This window comes from Echinops telfairi, unplaced genomic scaffold, assembly GCF_000313985.2.
Source record: "Echinops telfairi isolate 266 unplaced genomic scaffold, ASM31398v2 ScPeMD7_2;HRSCAF=8, whole genome shotgun sequence".
Classification (NCBI taxonomy): Eukaryota; Metazoa; Chordata; class Mammalia; order Afrosoricida; family Tenrecidae; genus Echinops; species Echinops telfairi.
This window is the reverse complement of record NW_022103898.1, coordinates 49,345,655-49,366,821: the sequence shown is the minus strand read 5'-3', so window position 1 is coordinate 49,366,821 and position 21,167 is coordinate 49,345,655. Positions and strand designations below refer to the sequence as shown.

General features: G+C 38.9%; 1 protein-coding gene and 1 non-coding gene across 8 annotated transcripts in view; both read right to left on the bottom strand.

Moving 5' to 3' along the window:
* PPFIA2 (PTPRF interacting protein alpha 2) overlaps positions 1–21,167 on the bottom strand; it is a 503,998-nt gene that overhangs the window by 252,873 nt on the left and 229,958 nt on the right. The gene's annotated exons all lie outside the window — the stretch shown is intronic.
* LOC115870837 lies at positions 18,014–18,177 on the bottom strand. Its single transcript, XR_004046952.1, has one exon. It is a non-coding gene; the product is annotated as a U1 spliceosomal RNA (small nuclear RNA).

Below are 21,167 nucleotides of genomic sequence, written 5' to 3'. Positions count from 1 at the left end.
ACTGTCAATCCATGTGGATAGAAGCCCATAGCTTATGCCAGGATACCACCATGACTTGTGATAGTCAGGTCACAGAAATGATTAACTTTAGTAATTGTTCTTAATCAAAGCGAGTATTATTTTAAAACATAATTATCTAGGGGGATATTAAGATGAGTAAAAGAAGAGTCAACATATGGAATTTTTAAAAATTTAGTTCATAATAACCTTTTGAAGATCTTAAAATAGTACATTTGAATTAAAAATTCTCCAAACATGAAATTAAACTGAAAATATTAATTATTCAAGATACTCACAGCTTGTTTTGCCAGTTTCAAAATAATTTGTTCTAAGCTTAATTTTCCTCTTGATTCTACTCTTTTCAGAAGAATTCATTGATCATCTAGTATGTATTCCTCTAGTCTTGGCAAAATGATTATGTGCCTTATCTGAATCCCTGGGTAGTGCAAATAGTGAAGCAATTTCTATAACTTAAAAGGTTGCCCAGAGGGATCTCCGAAAAAAGAGCTGAAGGCCTGTTTCTGAAAAATCAGACACTGAGCATCCTGTGAAGCACGGTTCCAGTCTGATATGTTTGAGTCATCATGCTGTGGAATCAACATTATTTTGTGTACTACATCTTATATGTTCAAACATAGATGAGATCCAGAACACTTCATGGTGCTCATGAAAAACGTGTACATGGATCAAGAGGCGGTTGCTCCCAGCAAACAAAGAATACTGCATGGTTCAAAATCAAGGGAGGTGTGTGTCAGGGGGGTAGCCACTCATCATACTGATTCAGTCTCTGTGCTGAGAAACCCATCAGAGAAGCTGACTTATATGACAAAGAATGTGGAATCTAAATTGGAGAAAGGCTTATTCAAACTTTGTGCTATGCAGATGGCACAACCTTGCTTGTTGAAAGTGAGCAGGCCTTAAAGCGCTTGTTGATGAAGATCCCGTATTGCAGCCTTTAATATGGATCATGACTCAAAGTAAAAACCAAAATCCTCAGAATGGCAACAAGAGGTAACATCATGATAAATGGAAAAATAACAATGTTGTGAAGGATATCATCTCGCTTGGATCCACAACCAATGCTCATGGAAGCAGCAGCCAAGAGATCAAAAGATCCATTGCACCGTGTAAGTCTGCTGCACAAGAGCTCTTGAACGTGTGTTCCAGGGTGTTATTCTGAGGACTACGGTGTTCCTAACTGTTCAAACAACTGTAATTTCAATGATCTCAGATGCATGTGAAAGCTGGTCATTGAATAAGGAAGGCTGGAGGAGAATTGATGCATTTGAATTATAATACTGGTGAAGATTGAGAGCAATATGGAGTGCCAAAAGGACAAGTCTGCCTTGAAAGAAGTGAGTACAGCCAGAATGCTCCTTAGAGGAAGGGATGGCAAGACATGGTCTCACCTACTTTGGACATGTTGTCTGGAAAGGCCAATACCTGGAGCAGGACACCATGCTTGATAAAGTAAAGGGCCAGCGAGAAGGAGGAAGGCTCTCAACCAGATGACTGACACAGTGGCTGTAGCAAGGGGCTCAGGCATAGGAAAACTGTGAGGATGGTGTGGGACTGAGCAGGGTTTCTGTTACACACAGGATCACTAAGACTCAGAACCAATACTAAGGCACTAACAACAGCGGATGTTCAAACTACCACTCATCCATCAGTTAGCTATCAGTTTGAAGGAAGAAAACACCACTGGAATGGCAAATCATCTGTTGTGAACAGATTTCACAAAACGTCCAGACTAAAAGGAGACTGCGACAAAGGAGTACCCCGTCCACTCCCGAGGGACTAGCTACTACAGTCCTGTGACTAGCAGGGGAACATGATCTGATGTTGAAGAGAGCATTACAAACCTTCCTTGCAGGACGGTGAACTACCTTACAAAAAGCAAATACAAGAAATTCCATTTTGAAGAAAAAAGTAAAGTGTGGCATTTAGACCCGGCTAAAAAGTTGAGCCACTGCCAAGAGCCACCCCAGAACGTCTGGAGGACCCTGACAAAACCAAAATGACGTCAAGGAGCCGGCTGAACTGCCTATAAAATCCCGGGTAAAAACAATAACTTTTCAAAAAGCTAGAAACCAAAAAAGAACCATCAACTCCTGATCTCCCCAACTCTACCGGGTGAGTAACCAATGAAAGGAATGCTTATTGGGACTATGATGCTGATACAATGATGTAGTGTGCTGCCCCTATTCCTGATATTTGTTCAAAATTATATTATAGTTGAAGTTAAGATTAAGATTGTTAAATCGTTTGATGTGTGCTTGCAGTGAATAAACCAAGCATTCGAAAGTATCAGAGGGCGTGAAGCAATTACTGATCGCGCCGCTCGTAACAGATCCAGAGTTGGAAGGCGAGTGTCTCAGGTTGGAAGGTACTCAAAGCGAAAATGGAAAGGAGCTGCCTCCTCGAGAGTCATCCATAATGGTGTGGAGAGAGTATGATTGGGGGACCTTCTCTTGCTGATGGAACTCAAGTCAAAATAAGAAGCAGCAGCAGCAAGCATCCATTAGTCATCTGTACACATAATGCACAAAATATAAATCTAGGGAAATTGGAAGTCATCAAGTGAAACCGAATGCATGTAAAATCCGTGGCATTCGTGAGCTGAAATGGACTGGCACTGGCCATTTTGAAATGAACAATAATGTGGCTTATCAAAGAGATGGATTGACAGAGTGGTCGCAACAATGGGGTCATCCCCATTGTGAGTATGGCACATAAAGAATGTGAGTATGGCAAAGAGCCTGGCGCTGCTCCCTTCTATTGCACATTGGGTCACGAGGAGCCACAGTCAGCTCACCAGCATCTGGGGAAAATTCCACGATCTTTTCAGTTATTTTTTTCCTCAACCGTTCAGAACACTTTTGCACATTAAACATAAAATTATATTTATCTGTAGATGAATTTTCTTTTAAAAATTTTCATACTATATGCTTTAAATATAGAGACTTGAATCAGGCAGTACTACATTTTCCCTAAGTATTAATAGAAATATTTCTGAATAAGAAATCTCACAAGGTTTCTGTCTCCAGGCTCCTGCGATTTTAGTACTCTGCAATCTACCCTGCACATCGTTGCAAGACTGTACTTATAAAAGTTATAGTACTATTACCACAGGTCTCTGCGCATTTCAACCACTTTACTGTGCTTGCTCCTCTCCCACCACATTTTCCTTCAGGAAGGCTTTCCCATGATGTATCTTCCCCTCACTTACTAGTCTTCATAGGAGGCATGTTCCAGCTACGTGCGTTGGGTGAAACAGCATGTTTAAGAGTGCATCACTTTCCCATAGCCTTTGCTAATGGAGATAACTGGGTTGTATGTATTAGTTACAGTAACATTGTCTTCTGTACCAAACCCCCCTGAAATCTCAGTGGAAGCCTCTTGACCTTCACCAGTGCTGGTGGGTTGCTACTTTCTGCATTTCCTAAAGGATCCAGGATGATGCAGTTTCTTTAATTGTTAAGATATTGTAGGTTGTCAATATGCATCTGTCCAAGGAGACCGGGGGTGCAACTATAGACCAGATCCAAAAGGGATGTACGTTATTTTTGTTGCCATTCCATTAACCATAAATAAGTCACACGGCTACTCCCAACTTCTTAGAAATGGACTCCTTTTATTCCTATCAGTGCCACTGAACACTGTGACAAGTTGTCGTCTTCATGTGTCTGATTACCTTGAAGTTCCTCTTCTAAACTCTATTTTGGTTTGCTTGCGTTTCATTTTAAATAGATGTCCTCTGCTCTTTGATTCTTCTCCAACTCATATCCATGCAGACGGCAGGCACCTTGCTTGACCAATTCTTGGTCTTTGAACAACGTACTTATTTTAAGCCCTTAATATGATAACCTTTTCCTATCTGCAATCTTTTCAAAATGCTATTCTTGTTGTAGAACCTTACTTATAAGGAAGTCTTAATTGGTCTTTTCTTCACAATTTTAGACCATGAGCTCCAAATAAGAACTCTTGTCTGACTCACATTTTGAGAACATAGACCTTACCTCGATCATGCTAAAGATTCTGAATCAGGTTAGCTACATTTTCTTTCACATAACCCCTCTTGCTAAACCCTAATTGACTCACCAATAGCTGCTAAACTATGGCTTCCTCCTGCTAGCTCCACATATAATCTCAAGCTTATCAAAACATCCACAAAATATACACTATACACAACTCAGAGGACAATTACATTGTGACATTATTGTTCATTTACCGTTTAAGAGTTAAAGCAGTGGTTCTCAACCTTCCTAATGCTGCGACCCTTTAATACAGTTTCTCATGTTGTGGTGACCCCCAACCATAAAATTATTTTCATTACTACCTCATAACTGTAATTTTGCTACTGGTATTAATTGGGTGACCCCCGTGAAAGGGTTGTTCGACCCCCAAAGGGGTTGCGACCCACAGGTCAAAAACCTCTGAGTTAAAGCAACTTCTCTCTAGCTCACTTTCACCTCCATTTATATTGCAACATTTCTAATAGATACTTGAGCAGAGAGTTTTGGCTTGTTTTAATTCTTCCACAATTAAATGTGTTCCCTCGTTAATTCTTTTAACAGACATAAGTGTTTTAAAATATGAGTATTCCAATTCTTTTCTTTCTTGCTATTGCTTAAGGGGAATTTTTATTTTATCTTTTCAGCTTCTTTTAAGGAAGATAGCAATTCAACAGATCATGTTTATAATTGGGTGAGTCAATTTTTTTTCTACAAACTCAGACACTTTTATTAAACAAACAAATAAACAAAATACCCTCAAAATGTGAAGTTATTACCTCCACCATCAAGGTTTATATATTTCTAAATGTGGCATTTCCATCTGGTTAATTCTTCCCCTAAAGAATCCTGTACTGTTTGATTTACCCTAAATCAAATCCGCAGACTGGGCATCCTCAGAGGACTCAGATCATGTTCATTTTAAATTTTCTTTTAATTGGGGATCAAAAGGAATCTAAAGTGGGGAGAAGAATGCTGTAGGGTGGATAGAATAAGGTTTCTCATTGAAATCTTCGAAGAATGAGCAGATTCATTCTCATGATGGAAATAAATCATTCCGAGTGTGAATTTCCTGGGTTTTTCTCACCAATTTAGTTTTCCATTTTCTTAAATCTTCATAATTTTCTCTCATAATGTGTTCTTTGATAATATGTATCACCTTGACCTCTGGGAGTGCTTAAAAACAAGTTGTAAGAACCGTCATAGCTAAACTCTGCCTTGAATTTAACTGGACCAGCGGATACTGTAGAAAGCCATGGTTTTGAAGGGACCCTACTCTCTGGCATATTGATAAGTCTAGGAATTGCCTTGGTTATAATTGTTTCCATTAAACTCTCATAGCTTTGTCTTGCTTAAAACAGTGATGGAAAGATGAGCTCTCAGAGTTAGCTGATCGTCACATGAACATTTTGAATATTTACATGACATCCTAATGAGACTAAAACAAGTGTCTTCCTAAGTGAACATGACCACCACCATCCAATGATCACAGAGGCATTTTCCAACACATTTTGTTTGGAATTAATGCGTATATGCACTGGAAACCTAATGGCAAAACGGTGTGATTTACCCTTGTATTATTAAGTAAAGGGAAAAGAGAATGAGGGGTGAAGATAGTCCTAGCCCAGTTTGGGTGATGCATTTTTCCAACGGAGTTAAAAAGAGATGCCTGGAAACAGTACAGCTGCAGCATCTGAGCGCATGCAGTGCGCGGGTAGCCAATATAAGTAGCCTGCAGAAAGCAGATCTAGCTCTTCAGAAAAGCTGTTTGACTGCACCTAATTATATTATATATATACACATATGCTATATTTTATATATCTATACATATAATATTTGCACATATTAGACATTGATGTGTGTGTGTATTTGTACACACACTCGACCCCTACCATCTGTCTAGGGATGAGCATGTGCCCATAGCACATCTCTTACTTGGAATGCTGAAAACAGGAACTGGTCTGCTCCCATCTCTTGCGAAGGGAACGAGGATATCTGTGGCCCTGTGCGGTTTGCCTCTTTGGAATCGGAGATGAAATGTTGGAGGGCACACCTGACAACCAGAGGACGTTGTGTTTCTGATGACATCGTTGAAGAACTATACCTTATTTCTGTATTTCCATTTTGCTCACTAATTTCTAATAAGTTTAAAACCTGTTTTAATTCAGCTAAACTTTGTTTAGCTCTAGTTTGGATTCTGCTGATTATACATACAGTCCTAACTGATATATGGATTCTAAAACTATACTCTCAAGGCAGCACTAGGACTTGCTCTACGGTAACTAGTCAGTTATTCAGCTAGGTGTTCGATTACACAACAGCACACTGAATTGACAATTGGGCATTTTGTTCCTGTATCATGATATGATGTTTGAAATGGGACGGTATGCATTTCTTGATTTAGTAGCAATATATGAAGATAAAGTAACAAATTTCCGTTATTTAAAAAATTATTACCCATGTATATATTTCTTAATGATATATACATCTAGTTGTTCATATCATATTTCTGTGTAATTTTAATCTATATTGGTTTAAATTATTAAATAGAATTACTCATATACAGGAATTTCCTTAGTTTCTAGATTGAGGTATGGAATGACCTATTGGTGAAAATAAAAGATTACAGGAAATTTATATATATATATATATTCCAAAACAAGTCTGTAGGATAATACCCAAAGAATACACAAAGCTGTAAGGAATTCAGTTCATGTTGAAAATTGGTATTGTCAACGTGGATTCATTTTTATCGAAAAAATAATGCATTAATTACAAGAACAAATTATTAGCATATTGACCTGTTTCAACCACACTGTGACACGGATTACTGTGATGTCACTGCCACCAACATGCACGCATGCCCTCATCTCAGTGGTCTTGAGCAACACCTTATGAATCACTTACCTGCCACCATCTTTCTGTTCCCTCTAAAGAAAAGAACATTTTGGACACGTTGTCTCTACTGGGACATGTACTTGTCCTCCTCCTGTACTCTTCACAGCGTCCTGGTTTACTCAGTTTGGCGAGCTTTTCAATGGTCGCCAGTAATCTGGACGGGCCCCCCACCCCCCTGGAGATTTGCCCAAATGGAATATGTTCAGAGAAGTCTCATACCGCTGACATTCTCTGCTTCATTTTCTCTTTAATGCTTAATGATCATCTGATAAAATGAACATTTCAACATAAATTTTATTTATTTATTAGCAGCAGCAGTCACCTCTTTTAGACTGTAATAGCTTAAAAGGATTGTTTTTATTTTGTTTACTTCAATATCCTAGGTTTTTTAAATAGTGAATTGCTCATAGAAAGCACTCATTACTTTTGCTTTCTATTGAAGAAAATATGCATACTTGTTTTGTATCAGAGAGCTTCAAAAAAGCTTATGGAAAAATGGAATTAAAGGATGTGGACTTTTCCCACCCATTTTGGAAGCCCCTTCATATGTTCTGGAGCCAGATTTTCACAAACAAAGAAACAAAACTGTAGCTGATTCAAGTTGGGGGTAAAAACAAAATCAAATAATAATCACAACAAGCATAACTTATAGGCATGGCAAATAAATTAAGTTCACCATAAAAGGAAGTAATCTGTATGTCATTCAAATGAACAAAGTACCTATATAGTTACCCTTAAGCAGTAATCTATATATGGCTTCAAAATAAAATTTAAGTTAATAAACTTGTACTTAAATAATCAGAAAAATAACATTAGCAACAAAAATAATCTACAAAAAGTTCCCTTAAAACCATTTCCTGAGTTACAACAGAATAATTATCACTATAATCAGCAGTAGAAGAAATGTGCTAAAGCCAAGTTTTGTTTTTCTCAGAATCATGGGACTGTGTTGTTCACCCACACAACAGCATCAGCAGCCAGTACAGTCACAGAAATTATATTTTATACAGAAACAAACACTGCGCACATTACAATTATATGTAAACCAAGGAGTACAAAACAAAATTCTAATTTTGGTTAAGACAAAAGACAGCTCTGATAATTTGATAATTTTCTGCATCAGCAAAATTATAGTTTTTTTTTTTCTAAAATTAAAGAAGCATTGCTAGAGTTTCATTTTTAGAAGAATAAATGCACACCCAAACCAATATCTTAATTTATATCTCATTAATGAAACTATTTTCTTTGTAACACAATATTATTTGGAGCCATCAATCTGCCATCCACCCACCGCCATAGACTGGATTCTGATTCACAGCAACATTATAAGGCAGAGTAGAAGTGCTCTTATTGTAGTTTCTGAGGTTATAAATCTTTATAGGCACAGCCAGTCTCAGTTTTTGAACTACCACTAAGTCTACTTTCCTCGGAACTAAGAAAGGCATTGAGTATTAGAGTTAAAAGGATCCTAGATGGTGCATGAGTTACGCATTGGACTGCTACTTGCAAGGTTGGTGGAGCAAACCCGGTGGCCAGGGGGTGGGGGGAGAGAGAGACAGACAGAAAGAAGAGACTGTTTCCTGCAAATATGTACAGTCTTGGAAACCTATAGAGCAGTTCTGTTCAGTTCAATAGGTTAATTATGATTAATTATCAAGAGTTGACTTGATAGCAGATGGATCAGAATTAAGATGTCAGAGGTAGAAAAGCAACCAAGTAGAATTAATCTGTATTTTAATATCTCATATTAAACAAAGAAAACATGACTGCAATGTGTTGAATTCTGTCCCTCAAAAATACCTAAATACTGCACTTGTGAATGCAACCAGTTTGAAAATATGACCTTTGAAGGTGGGCCTCAATCCACATGACTCGTGTCCCTGTATGAGGAGATGAGGCAGAGGCACAGAGAGAAGCCTACCTCGTGAATACTGACACAGAAATTGGAACGGTCACAATCTGCTTGCTCAATCAGCTCAGTCAGTTCAGAAGATACAGGCTCCTTAGAGGTAAGCATTTCCTAGGCAACCCCAAGAGAAAATGAAAACTTAATGAAAACTTAATTAGAAGAGATAAGGCTGTTGAATGCTACTGACCATGATTTTGATGAAAAGTTTTGAGTCTAGCTTCATCACTGCTGTGAGATAAGCATCAGGTTGCAATGGGCTGTAAGAACAGCAGTTCAAACCCAGCAGCAATCCGCAGGGAAAGGATGAGTCTATCCATTCACAAAAAGCCGTATAGTCTCAGCATCCGTAGATAGCATGGCTGTCAGTTGGAATCAACTCAGTGGCAGTGGGTTTGAGTTTTTTCTTGTTTTCATTTTTTAAAATCATTTTCTTTTTCTTGTGATATCTTTGTCTGGATTTGATAGCCAACTTAAGCTGACTTCAGACAATGAATTTTGGAGTATTTGTTTCATTTCTATGTGGTGGGAGCTCTGCTCTAAATGTTTTGTAGACGTCTCCAATGAAGGCTTCATTAAGAAATGTTGACCTCCATTGTGTGCTCACCTCCATCATACAATCGCTGAAGACAAATGGGTGCATAAGCAAATGTGGTGAAGAAAGCTGATGGTGCCCGGCTATCAAAAGATATAGCATCTGGGGTCTTAAAGGCTTGAAGGTAAACAAGTGGCCATCTAGCTCAGAAGCAACAAAGCCCACATGGAAGAAGCACACCAGCCTGTGCAATCACGAGGTGTTGAAGGGACCAGGTATCAGGCATCATCAGAACAAAAAAATCTTATCATAGTGAATGAGGGGGGGAGTGTGAAGTGGAGCCAATTTGTAGGCCACTGGACATCCCCTTACAGAAGGGTTTTGTGGAGGAGAAAAGATGAAAAATACAACTTTCCTCTAGTTCCTAAGTGCTTCCTCCCCCTCCCTCCCCTACCCCCCACTATCATGATCCCAATTCTACCTTGCAAGTCTGGCTAGACTAGAGGATGTACACTGGTACAGATAGGAACTAGAAATCCAGGGAATCCAGGTTGGATGATCCCTTCAGGACCAGTGGTGTGAGTGGCAATACTGGGAGCGTAGAGGGAGAGTGGGTTGGAAAGGGGGAACCGATTACAAGGATCTACATGTGACCTCCTCCCTGGGGGACAGGCAACAGAAAAGTGGGTAAAGGGAGATGTCAGACAGGGCAAGATATGACAAAATAATAATGTATAAATGAGCAAGGGTCCATGAGGGATGGGGGAGCGGGGAGGGACAAGAAAAATTGAGGACCTGATGCCAGGGGTTTAAGTGGAGAGCAAATGTTTTGAGAATGATGAGGGCAATGAATGTACAAATGTGCTTTACACAATTGATGTATTTATGGATTGTGATAAGAGTTGTATGAGCCCCTAATAAAATGATTAAATAATAATTAAAAAAAAAAGAAATGTTGACCCATCCACCCCTGACCTAATATTCCCTCACCCTCAATAAACTCAAAGATCATTTAAAACGAACATGATTAAAATAGGATGACATTTTGGCTAAGTTATAATTTTTTTTTCTAAGTTATAAATTAAAGAGCACAAAATTCTCCCAGGGACATAAGAGAGAGGTTGAAATGGTACCTTCATAAACGTATAGAACTAGATAGAGGATAGATTGACAAACATTTGCTTCACGTTTTAATATTTGTTTAATAAAAGTGTGTTACTTTATAACAATGATTTTTGACTTTCAAATACTTTTGCTTGGCAATTTTTTCCCTATCTAGACCTCACATTTGCAATCTTGTTCTTTAATTGTCCGCGTAGCAGGACTATGCTGAGTAATCTAGATGTCATTTGACTGTTTTCCTTGGCAGGTGACTGTTCATTTTCCTAACCTTCTCTGAGAGTTCTCTTTTGTCTTTGGCTTTGGTGAACTCGAAAATCTTTGTGACTTTCTATTCTGCATGAGTTTTGGTAAGCTTCTTCAATGGATATCTTCATTTTTCTTATGATATTAGGGATGGTTTCTGCCAACAAATAATAAACAGTATTTGTTGTGTTTTTGTTGATGTTTGTTTTTGTGTATGTGTACATATGTGTTGTTATTTATTTTTTCGCTTGTTTATATGCTAGAATTCCAATCATACATATTTTTTTCTTCTTGATAGTTTCTCACTTAACACTTAGGCTTTCATAGTTTCTATCAACTCTATTTGTCCTTGAATACATTGATGACAAAGTATTTGTCCTTGATATTGCAGATTCTCTGTATTCCATTAACATAATCCTGCTTTTATTTCCTTCTATAGACTTCCTATTTCTAATATGTCACTGCTAATCTGTTTGATTATCTTTTGTCTGTTTTCTAGTTGTATATTTATTATGTTACTTTATTCTTACATTGTTTTCCTGAATTCATCAATTGCTTTGTCTATACTGCCCTTGGCTTGGTTGTGTTTTCTTCTCTATTTTGAGTTATGCAAATGGTGAGTATGGGAGGCCACATCTGACCTTTTCTGGATTCCTATTGCAGTGAGCCAGAGGTCAGACATGCCTCTATACTCCATCCTTTTTCATTTATTCTACACCAACAGTTCCTCCCATGTCACTCTACATCAATTCTGGGTTTAATCATTGATTGCTAGGGCCAAACAGAAGTCAAAGTCAATACTCACAAGTGAAGGAGATTATTAGGGGGGGTTAACAGGTTACTCCCCAGGTAGTTCAGGGTAAGGATACAGTCTTTGGTCCACAGCAACACCTTTCCTCAGCCAGTAGCCAATCTTCCTTTGGCCTCAGCCTCTTAGTCAAGTGCTCCCTGGGCTTCGGCCACTGTAGACTAGGAAGTCAGCTTGAGGCTCTGCCTTACAGTGTCACAGTCTTGGCTCTACTCCGCTCTTGTGTCTCATGGTTTCCTTGGCTCTCTTTCAGCTTGGCTCCTTTACTCTGTCCCATGACATCTGTGGCACAGTTTCTGGTGCCTCAGGTCTCAAAATCACTTCAAACAGAGATCTTGAACGTGTTCCTTGATGGCCATAGGACTTTCTCTGTCTGAGATAGCTCTTATAAACAAAAGAATGGCATTGATGGAGGTGTGGTATTTGTCTTTCAGCAGACCATAAACTCACTGCCAAGGAGTAAACGCTGACTCATAGTGACCCCTCTGGGTTTCTGAGACTACAACTGTTCACAGGAGTCAAGTGCCCTGTCTTTCCCCCCCCCTGAGCTGCTGGCTGTTTTGAACTGCTGACCATTCTGGTTGCAGCCTAACAAGTAACCACTGTAACCCCAGGGCTCCTCTTCAACTGACCATATCCCCAAGGAAACAAAAGATGTGATTGGTTTCACATCCTCTACTGACTTAGAGACTTAATTCAACCTTAATTCTTAATCCTGTCTTAACCCTGTCCATTATCACAGTAGAGAACCCCCCAAGAAAAGCTTTGCAGCCACAGAGAGTCCAGGATTATAACACATCACATAAGGATTATGGCAGAGGAGACCATATTAATTGACTACAATTCATGAACTCTTGGTGGGCCATTTACATTAATCTTCTGAATTCCTAATCAGGTAGTTTCATAACCATTTCTTTCTCTAGAAGGTTCTGTGATTCTTAATTTTGATCACTTGCTGGAGTCATCCTCCTTTATGTAATTTGGTTTTGTCTGTTATCTCTGAGGTTTTAAACCAAGAACAAATCAAATTTTACGGCTATGTAGTTGATTATAACTCATAGCAGCTCTATAGGACATAATAGTCCCTTTGGGTTTCCAAGACTCTAAATACTTGCAAAAGAAAACAGCTTCATTTATCTCCTTTAGAGGGGCTGATGTACTTGAACTGCTGATCTTTCAGTTAACAGTCTAATTTGTAACTCATTATGCCACCAGGTCGCCTCTGAGCATTAAAGTATCATTATTTCTCTGTTTGTTTCTTATGTCCTGATGTTTTGTTTTGTTTTGATATATTCAAAAAGCGGAGAGAGCTATATCTCCAAGAGGAGCAGACAACATGTACATTGATCACTTGGTTGCATGGCAGGTGACCACACGGTTGGGTTGAAGGTAGCTGGTGATCAATCACCAGCTGTGTCGTATGGACATTTTCACAGATGGCCCCCAGCAAGCAAGCTTCACGGTGGTTGCAGTTGGGAGCATAAGCCTCCAACTGCAAGAAATGGAAGCGTTCCTGAGGGCATGAAGGGAGGGGTGCTGCTAGTCTATCACTGCCCATTGGGAGTCTGCGCTCCTACCTGCTAGAGTGCATAGGGCTAGGGTGCTACTAGTCATCTGACTCCTGGCAGATGTGGCTGGAGGTAGGAAGCTTCACTGATGTGGGGCCCCCCCAGCATGTGTGGCTGAGCATAGGAATTGGGAACCTCTGGCTAGGGGGGTTCCTTGGGCCAGGGACAAGATGGAGCGGTGCACACTGCCACTCTGTGCGTCAGCCCATACAAGAGGGACTTAGTGAAAGTCAATGCACTGCAACTACATGGTCTCAAACTCTGGAGGCAGGACGTTGTTGAATATTTCCTGACCACAAGCCTATGCAGGCAGCAGGGAGAGGCTGGATGAAGGGGACACGGGGGGGTCACTGAAGATCCTAGAGCTCCGGCACAGGGAGCTGAGTCGGGGTACAGAGAGTAGGTAAGCACATTTATCACCCAAAGACAGTGAGCCCTCCTGCCTGGCTCTGGACAGGAGCGAAGTCACTCTTATTTGAGTGCATCAGATGATAGGGGCTTGAGATACGAAACCTGACTGACCCAATGACAAAAGGGAATGAGTGATGCAAAGATCTGGGGTCCAAGCCTTCCACAGATGAAAGAGAAAAAAATAAAGGTTAGAGACATAGCTTTTTAGTACAAAGCAAGAATTTGACAACACTTTTTTTCTTAGCAAACTGGAAGACCTTGGATTGCTTTAAGCATGGAATCGGAAAGATCTCATTTGTATTTTTCAATGATCCCTTTGGTTGCTATGGTAGTTACACAATTTCATGTCAACTTGAAGATATAAAATGTGTAGGGGTGGTGTCCAACCTACCAGTCAGGTCACAGCCTGCTGGGGCTGCCTTGTGAGTGAGGCCTTCCAGTACAGAGGGCCTGTAGAGCTGCCCTCTCTCTGCCTCCACTCTCCCGCTTGCTGGACACACTTAGAGCCACCGGAGCCCGGCCGGTTTCCACGGACATTGGATTCATACAACTTTGGACCCACTGGCCTGTGCTCTTTCTGCATTCTGCATCATGGCATCTGGTGACGTGTGTCTGTAGTGGGACTTAGGGAGTAGTATTGGACTTATGGACTTGAATTGGACTGGGCTTGGATGTTTTCTTGATATATAATTAGTATAATAACTTCTTAATATAAAACCCTTTCTTACACATATATGATTTGTTTCTGTAGTCCACAGCTCAGCTTAACACAGTTGCTATTCTTCAGGCAAAAGGGAGCACAGAGATCAGTGGCTAGAAGGATATTTTGCATGCACAACATCAAGGTAGAGATGATGGAACTAAGCCCCTGGGGTGTGGTACACTGAGGGACTGGATGACGATGTAATGCATCTAAATCTTCCAAGCTCATAATTATGGGTTTAAAAAGCCGGCCGAGGTGGGGGAAGACTCTCATGGTTATGAGATATAAATAAATCTTAATACACATTCTCATGTCTGGACACAGTCCCTCCAATTACCACCCCCACCCCCAAAGGAACAAAGGAACTGTCATAAAGAAGCTACCACATAAGATGAATCATTCCTGTTGTCCACAGTGCCTACAGGTTATCTGTAGATAGAAGCAATCAAGTTCTATAGCCAACCCACTGTAAAATCTGTTTTGACATCTCTTGCTGATACTGATCAGAGATAGCTACCTCCGGGAAGGGCTGGGGGTGGGGGTTGAGTTCAACTAGCACTAGGTCAAGCCAGTGACTCACATCATTACCTGTTTATTGTTACCCTCTTATGATATCACCCAATGACTATGTTATGTATTTGTTGTCTGACATGCATGCCTTATGGAAGATCTATAAACACCATTATATATACCTGTTGGAAAATACATTCTCTGTCTAACATGGGACAAGGAGCCCCTGTGCCCTGCTGTCTGTTCTGTCTTTAATATTTTCCACAATAATCATAAAGTTGCTCCTGTGGACCCATTCGAATGTTGGGGAGCCCCTCAACCTGACACTGAGGAATCTCCTTTTCCTATACACCAAGGATGGGCAGAGCCTTGCTCTCATGCAGAGTACACTGGAAAGTGAATTGTTGCAGATGCGGGTTGGTTAAAATTTACCACACTCCCATTTGATCTCCCTATTCTCCATTTACATCTCCTCTAGTCTTTCCGATTTTCTGCTTCCTATTTGATTGATGTTTTAACATGCATTAATGTGTAATTCTTGTTAGGTTGTTGTTTGTTGATTTGTTTTAATCTTTTCCTGTATATGAAAACCTATAGGTAAACCTATAGACAGTAACTAGATTAATGGTCCTTTGGGTGTATGGCAGGAGAGGTTGGAAAAAAATGGGGAGTTAATAACTTTGAGTACAAGAATGAAGAAAATGCTCTAAAACTGATTGTGGTGATAACTGTACAACACTTTTTGATGTTATGAACGATTGAATTATACAATATGTAAATTATGTGCCAATAAAACTATTGTGGGAAATGTTAAAGAGTAAAAGTGAGTTATCCGGCTAGACCAGAGCATGTACACGGGTACATATATGAGCTGGAAACACAGGGAATCCAGGACCCATATTGAGAGTAGCGATACCAGAAGGTTAAGTGGAAGGTCAGGGGAGAAAGAGGAAACCGATTACAATGATCTACATATAAACCTCCTCCCTGGGGGACAGAAAACAGAAAAGTGGGTGAAGGGAGACATCAGTTTGTGTAAGACATGAAATAGTAATAATAATTTATAAATTATTATGGATTTATGAGGGAGGGAGTGTGGAGAGGGATGGGGCAAAATGAGCTGATAGCAAGGGCTCAAGTAGAAAGAAAATGTTTTGAAAATGATGATAGCAATAGATGTACAAATGTGCCTTACACAATGGATGGATGTATGAATTGTGATAAGAGTTGTACGAGCCCCCAATAAAAGGATATTTTTTAAAAAGTGAGACATCATGAATGAATCCTAGAATTTTGAGGTGAAAATCTGAGTAGGTGTTTTATTTACTTTGAGATATCTGGGATTGAGATTAGATTGAGATATCTAGGAAATAAGTAATTTTGTTTTTGGTGCAAAATCAAGACTCCTCCTTTAGAAATAACCGATGTGTCTATTAGACCCCCAACCTCACTAAAACAAAACAAAACACTGCTATCAAATTAAAATCAACTCATAACTACCATATGTGGGGTTTACAATGCTATACATCTTTATTGTGGCACATAGCCCCAACCTGGTCCCTCTGAGTGGCTTGTGGGTTTGAACTGCCAACCTTGCGGTTAGCAGTTCTATGCTGCTTGGTACTACCCACTGAAGCTCTGAAGTAGAAAGATGGGAAAGCATTTTAATTCAATCATTATCAGCACAGAATACCTACATTTGAGGTTCATTCTATCCATGTGTATATTCCTTGTTTAGTTTCAACTTACTTTAAATTAGTTGATATTCATCACACAAATTCTAGAGTGCAATCATCAACATATAATTTTGATTTAATGTAGAAATATTTGTGATGAAAAGATTGATGTTACTAACAAAAATACCAAGATCGCTTTTATTTGTATGTACTTTTTGTTACTAACTCAAATAATGATAGTGTTTTAGTCCTGGTGACTTATTTGAGATAATTTATTCCCTACTCTTCCATTTATGATTGAAATAAATTCTTCTGTCAAAGACACAGTAATTTCACAAGAATAACTTGGATCATTTTGCTACTTACTCTACGAAACACTTCCCATGGGAAGTTGTTCCATTTTCTTACATCTACTAAATAGGAGTCATTCCAGTAATTTAAACTGGCATAAGTAGTATAGAATTTACCCATTTAAAAATAGTTATCAAGTTGTAAGGTATAATGTTTAGGATTCAACACAGTCAGAGATGAGTTGAAAAATAAGGTTTCTGTACTTCAGAAAAGCATATCAGAGAACGTAATGGTGGAGAAGGCTGGTCATACACATCATGAAGGTTTAAATAGAGAGCCCTGGAGCTCCATAAAGGGAAGCATTCAAGGACCAGGACGCACCATGGGAGAGAGCTGGTACTAAATGGAAATTTTTAAGAAAAATGAGGTGTATCCTAGGCTCCAAAGTGAAGAGATCTAGACCAGCTATGCTAAAAATAAAATTTAAAACAGTAATGATGAGGGGGAACATGATAATTGGCAACTAGTAACTAATTAGAATTGATTATATCTTCTGAGTAAAGTTGCTTAATTTAGGGTTTTTTTTAGAAATACAGTAGGCCTTTTGATATGTCTCATCCAATTTTTGGAATTTGGGTTATTAATTATTACCTAACTCTTTCTATGAAGATGAAATGTGTCTTGATTTTCATCTCATATCCCAAACAAGAACTATGCTTATTATTTCTTATTATTTCTTCTACATCCCAGAGATTTTTACAATGGCATTTGCATATTTCACTCTCAATATATTAATAGAAAGAAGTGTCACTTAGAGAAGCAAAAGCCTTATCTCAACCAAGTATGTGTCTCCATTAATCAAATATCACTTAAGAATTTTCTATTACTAGGGTGTTCCCTGCATAACTGATTTGAGTCAAAATTTAGCTGACATGGCTACTTTGTCTCATAGCACAGCTGTGAAATGCAGTGAAGGGGCACTTAGCTGTAAGGTTTAGTTTCAAGTTAAGTGCCACTAGTACCCTTACCAAGGAAATGAATTCAATAAAGTAAAATGTTTAAAATGATGAAGAGGGAATTAATTACACACTAATTGATATTCAAGCACATTACTTTATAAGGCTTAAATAATTTAATATAAATTTATTCCATTAAAAATTTTTTTTGTCCAAAGACAACATAATTCTAAAATCTATGAAAATCACATATGGATTTTTTAAAAGATGTATCCTTATTGAAAACGTATAAATAGACCCAGAAGCTAATTCGTAGTATAATGCCACAAAGAATAATCGATAATCTGATTATCTTAATTTCTTTTTTTTCCCCCAGGATAGAGCACGAACGCAGTCCCCCACCACCACAAATTATGCAGTTGAGTTTCCCACATTGGGGGAAATCGCAGGGGTCAGCACATCTGCAGTGCAATGGGTGAGCCTCGCCCTGGGAAAATCGCCTTCGTGATCATGGTATCTCCCCTGCCAGGTATGTATATCTTAATTTCTTTAGCCTAGTTATAAATACAGGCACAACTGAACACACATTAAAATCTATGTTGAATAATTACTGAGAGAAAATATCCACAGACCACACTTTACATAGAGATATGACACAACTTAGGACCACTTAAAAATTTGTAAATGAAATGGGTACAAAATTTATCTCAAATTAAAAGAGTTCTATAAAGACAGGTGTGAGAATAATACATAAGAATTTACCAATATTATAGAAAAAAATCCTTTTGAATTATATAAAGATCGCTAAAACAACTTTTCTGTAAAACCATGGAAACCTTTATTAAACACTGAATCTCAAACTACAAAGCAATTTTTCTTCATATATCCCCCATCTAGGTCTATACATTTAGGAGGGTGTATTTTCATTTTTTGAACCATTCGCAGAATAATTCAGAAGTCTTTGATTCACATGAGGCCGGAATGGCAGTCTTGGCATTCTTGAGATGAAGACCACGCTCCTTTGAAATGTTCTTTGAGTTTGGGAAGCAAAACGAAGCCTGATGGGGACGATCAGGACTGTGGGATGGATGCTGGCATTTTGTCATTCTGACTCAGAGGGACCCTCCAGGACAGAACAGAACCCCTCCTGTGGGTGTCCAACGCTGGAAATATTGGTGGGAGCAAGCAGAAAGCTTCACCCTTCTCCCACAGAGCAGCTAGTAGATGCAAACTGCTGACCTTGTAATTAGCAGCCCAACAAGTAAGCCACTACACCACTGGGCTCCTTGGATGGGGTTGGGTTTCCCAATAACATTCCCATAGGAAAACCTTTGCTATCATGAAAAATGAGCAGGTGCATGGTTGTGATGGAAGAAAATTCTTTGGTGCATCTTCCCTGGTCTTTCATCAATGACCTTTCCAATTTTCTTAAATCTCCGTTCTAATAAGCCCTCTTAATCTTCCTATGCCATTTGGGAAAATCTGTTACAATTATACTTTGAAACCTTCAAAATCAATTGCCATACATTCTGAACTGATCTCTCTACCTTGAATCAAACTTGGCTAATAGATCCACTAGACAGTTACTGTTTTTATTGGACCTTGGTTTGGACAGCATCTTGAGATGTAGTGAATTGCGTAACATGTTTCTTCTAGCCACACCTCTCCTTTTTGCAACGTATTGAAAATTCTAGACTCTATGCCTGAAGCTTGGATATCTGAAGTTCAGATTTGGGACTTAACAACACCTACAACCATCTGAGTCATTTCCTTAACGGTTCATGAATTCTGTAAAACTTTGCAGTGAATCGAAGAACTCTAGGATGTGCAAGAATATACTAAGGGAGGAGTGGTGGTTGATATTAAGAATGCGGTATAGCATTTTGGAAAAGTTGGAAATCTAGGACATCTTTAATCCCCACCTCATTGGGACTAATACTATTTTTCAAAAAAAAATTAGTTTTGTGCACCCTACTAGGAAAAAGACAGCTGTATGGGCAGAGGAAGCACTGTGAGGAGGATGCAGGCCCAGGCAGAGCTGGTTCTGTTGTGCATGAGGTCATGGACACCTAACAGCAACAGCAATGTTGCTACCTCAATGTACCTGCAGCCATCAGTGGTCATCAAGCCATGTTTAAACATCTGTTGCTTGGGATAAAGCTATGAATGTATGAACTGGAAATCTCGAAGCATTATTTTTTCACTTACTCTTGGAATGGTTTCTAAAATCCTATTGCTATGTTTCAGGTCATCGTCCTAGCCTTATTATTTGGCACACAAATCTATATTTTAAAAATATATAGATCTTTTCAATCATCATTTCCTCATTGTACTTTATGCCAATCAGAAGAAAGACATAATAAAGCAGAATAGATTTTTTTTCAATATTGAAAGGCATTTTCCTTTGCTTTTTTAAAAAAAATATTTTTAATGATATGTGCCAATGAAACTTAAAAATTATAGCCTAAAAAATTCCTTCATTTATTCTGTTGTAATTGAGAAAACATCTAAAACTAAGAATTTATTTATCAGCTTTATGTTTCAAAAATCTCTCAAGAAATCATAGCAAGGTAAAATTTCAGGAGAGAGAAAATGCTTTTCTAGGAAGAAGTAGAGTAAAATTTATCTCATATGTCAAGAACCAAATCCAGGAAGACAAACCATAAAGTAAAGGAACTGTAACTGAAGCAAATCCCATATAGGAATGATGGACCATTTTAGGATTAGAGGGCAGAGGCTAGAAGAAGGCTATAAAGATAAGAAACCATATGAAAATGGCGTACTTGTCATTCTTTTCTCTCACCAAAGCTCTCCAAGAGTGCCAACTTTTAGTAGGTGCTATGGCTACCTTCATACAAGAGGGCAGCAGCTGAAGAAATTGTCGATGTGCATAAAATTGAGCACAACAGCAGCAGGTCTTCCATATTCCAATTTGGATGGCAAAATATTCTGTGGAAATCTCCAGGAACATAGACAACAAAGGATACAGGTATTCAAAGGGCACTGATGACTTTAAAGAGTCTGGGTTCTCTGGGAGCGCATGGTGGACTGTGAGAACTCTGGACTGGAGGCAAAGGCTATCTCTACAGTCATCATCATGAGCAAGGACAACACCCAAAAGACTAGATAAGACCCACCAGACCCCAGAGGACACCAGATCCTGATAACTCACTTCTTGTAAAGGTCAGGCTGAGACAGCTGAAATGGAGAATACCTAATCGAGTAACACAAAGTGCATCAGTTTTCCTTTGTATTCATATAATATCATAGCCAAGGGTGAAGGAGTACAATTCATGAGAATGGATCTAGGAAACCTTTCCCTACCTCCCAAAACAAAAATCAATCATTAAATAAAAGTGCAACCTGTCTGACCACGAGGTGTAGAAGTGATCAGTTATCAGACATCAAAGAACTGAAAATCATATCAGTGGGTGCCCGCTTTACTGACACAATCACTGAAGACAAACGTATGCATAAGCAAATGTGGTGAAGAAAGCTAATGATGCACGGCTATCAAAAGATATAGC